The 3,435-nt window shown below is 42.1% G+C and overlaps 1 protein-coding gene across 4 annotated transcripts in view; it reads right to left on the reverse strand.

The window, feature by feature from the left end:
• Nucleotides 1-3,435, reverse strand: part of RNF41 (ring finger protein 41) — a 25,746-nt gene that overhangs the window by 18,041 nt on the left and 4,270 nt on the right. The gene's annotated exons all lie outside the window — the stretch shown is intronic.

Consider the following 3,435-nt stretch of genomic DNA (forward strand, 5'->3'; position numbering starts at 1 on the left):
TAACACACGAAGCCCTATAGCAAAACCCTCTCAAAAAAAAAAAAAAAAAGGTTTTTTTCCTAAGCAACTTACCAACAAGTACAAATTCATAACCAATGTAAGACATACATAAATATGCAGGCCTTAATAAAAACTGAAACTACAGAGGGGACCTCAAGAGTCAGCCAATGACCACAGCCACTGGAAGCACAGTTCCCAGGTATTCTCCTTAAGGTACTGTATAGGAAAAGGCCTATTCATAAGAGAGTTCTACTCAAACCAGGGGTTGGAATGAAGTAGCACTGAACGGCCCCTTCAGACTTACAGATGAGTTCTGCCAACACAGTGGGAAAGGAAAAGATGGTGCCTAGGAACCACAACCTAGTCAAGAGGCAAAGGATCTCACTGGTGTCCCTAAAACATTCCAACATATCTCCCTGTCTCCTAAGAACAGGTCTAGAAAAAAGGAAAACTGGGAGCCAAAAGGTGGCATGGTGTTTGAGGCACTGGACTCCCACATGGCAGACCGTGGTTCTGAGTCCTAGACTTAGCGGCCTGTTTCTCACTTTCCCTCTCTCTCTCTCTCTCTCTCTCTCTCTCTGTCTCTGTCTCTCTCTGGCCAAATTAAAAAACAAATAATAACAATGATGAATAAAATTAAATAAAATAATTCTAAAAAAAAGAAAAGAAAAACTGAGTTAAAAATCCAGAAACCTGAGTCCTAGTTCTAGCTTTACCACTGACCAAGTGTGTGACCTTGGACAAACTGCTTAACCTCTCTGGGCCTCAGTTCCCTTACTCTACATAAATGAAGTATCCTTGGGACCAGCAGGTGGTATGGTGGTTTAGGTGCTAGACACTCTCACATGGCCAACTGTAGTCTGAGTCCCAGACCTGGTGGCTTGCTTTTTCAATTTTTCACTTTCTCCCTCTCTGTATGTGTCTTTCTCTGGTCAAATTAAAAAATAAGTAAATGAATCATTTAAATTAAATTAAATTTGTTTTAAAAATGAAGCATTCCCAAATACGTAAATTCCAAGTGCTGTACAAATTTGATTCTAAGATTGAATACATAATACAGAAATCAGTAAGTCGGGGCAATTGTGATACAAAAGATGACCTGGCTTTATTACTACCTATCTTGCTTTCTTTATGCAATTCTCTGACCTTTTTTTTTTCAGTGCTGTCATAGGGCACATGTGCTTGCCAGGGAGAAACAGAGAAACTGAGAAATAACCTTCCCAGCAGTCCCTTCTCCTTTTGGGACTTTTTGGATATGCACGCACACACACACCTGGTATAATTTTTAAACCACGGGGTCTGGAAATAGTACTGTATAGTTGGCCATGTGGGATTTTATCCTTCACACCACCTGCTGGCCCCTCTCATGACTTTTTAAGTGAAGGTCAAGTTTTTTCCCCCCAATTTTTTATTTAACTTTATTTATTTGTTTGTTTGTTTATTTATTTTTTAATTTGACCAGAGAGGGACAGAGAGAGAGAGAGGGAGAGAGAGAGTAAGTCGCCAGGTCTGGGACTTGAACCGTGGTCAGCCTTGTGGGAGTCCAATGCCCTTAGCCACCATGCCACCTGCTAGCCCCTCAAGTGGTCTTTTAAATTTAAGCAGTAGAATCCTTACACTGAGGGCCAGCAGGTGGCATGATGGTTGAGGCACTGGATTCTCACATGGCTGACCGAGGTTTAAGTCACGGACTGGGTATCTTGCTTTCTCACTTCCCCTCTCTCTCCCCAGGTCAAATTAAAAATAATAATAGGGACCAACAGATGGCGTAGCGGTTATGTCACTGGACTCCCACATGGCCAACTGCGGTTCGAGTCCTGGACCATGTGGCTTCAAAACCATGCCTGGTGCGTGCGTGTGTGTGTGTGTGTGTGTGTGTGTGCAAAGATCCCAGGAGGAATGGAGGAGGGACTGCGGCATGACCATCTCCCCTCCAGGGATGATTTCTCAATTTTTCTTGCTGTCTCTTTGGTGAGCGCATGCAACCTATACCAAAAATCTAAGAATAAATAAATAAATACTAAATAAAATGAGGTAAATCTTTAAAAAGAATCCTTACATTGCCCCTTCGGAGCTCAGCTTCCTCATTTGTGAGATCAAGGAGTGGGCTACTGGTCTCTAAAGGTGTTTAATTCACAAATGCGATGATCTACACTGCACTTACGGGATTTTAAAGTTGAGCTTCTTTAGCATATTTTAATTGATTCAATTTACAGAAGAATCCACAGGGCACATAATTCTTCAAGAACTTGTCCTGATACCTAAATGGAAGGCTGCTGGACTTCAAAGGCTAACAATGAACCCCAAGTTAGTCATCGGTAGCAAGCACTATTTTTATGGTTACCCTAAACCACATTTTCACTGTAAATATATGACCCTCTTGTCAGTAGAAACATACAAAAGAAAAACACAATCCTGTCCTTAAACTAAGTGTAGGCTTGAGCCCAATTAGTACCCAGGATAAAAAAAATATGTAAAATTTACTAAGCAACTTATAAAATTAATAACTAATGCCAGACATAAATAAATACGCAAAAAAGAACAGGAATATTGGATTAGTTAAATATTGAACGCCTTAGGCAGAAAAAATTTTTTAAAGAAGTATTTAATTTTATTCATTCATTCATTTGTTTCAATTTGATCAAAGAGAGACACAGAGAAAGGTGGGGGGGGGAGTGAGGCAAGCCACCAGGTGTAGAACTCTAACCATGTTGGACCATCCAGTACCCTAACAACTGTGCCACCTGCTGGGCCCAGCAGAAAACATTTTTTTTTTTGGAGAGGTTTTTGCTATAGGATACGTATGCTTGCCAGACAGACAGAGAGACAGAGAGACAGAAAGTGAGAAATCACCCCCCAGGGGGGATGGCCACGCAGCAATCCCTTCTCTTTCATTCTCCTCTCGGGATCTTGGGCACACACGCATACACGCTGGGCATGCGTTTTAAGCCACCGGGTCCAGGATGCGAACCGCGGTCAACTACGTGGGAGTCCAGCGACATAGTCATTACACTAACTGCTGGTCCCAGCAGAAAACATTTTTAAGAATCAGGTTTTCAGCGGGTAACATGGTGGTTAAGGCGCTGGAACCTACATGGCCGACTCAGGTTTGAGTCCCAGACCAGTTGGCTAGAAAAACACATCAGGCATGTACGTGTGTACCCAAAATCCGAAGAAAAAATTGGGAGACCAGCAGGTGGTGTGGTGTTTAAGGTGCTGGACACTCCCATATGGCTAATCATGGTTCAAGTCCCGGACGTGGTGGCTTGCTTTCTCGCTTTCCCTCTCTCTCTGTTACTCTCTGGTCAAATTAAAATAAATGAATGAATAAACAAAATTAAATAAAATAATTCTTTAAAAAAAGAGAAATGGAGGGACCAGCAGTTAGCGTAATGGCTATGTCACTGGACTCCCATGTAGTCGACCGTGGTTCAC

This window comes from Tupaia chinensis, unplaced genomic scaffold (genome assembly GCF_000334495.1).
Source record: "Tupaia chinensis unplaced genomic scaffold, TupChi_1.0 Scaffold143970_1, whole genome shotgun sequence".
In the NCBI taxonomy this organism is placed as follows: Eukaryota; Metazoa; Chordata; class Mammalia; order Scandentia; family Tupaiidae; genus Tupaia; species Tupaia belangeri.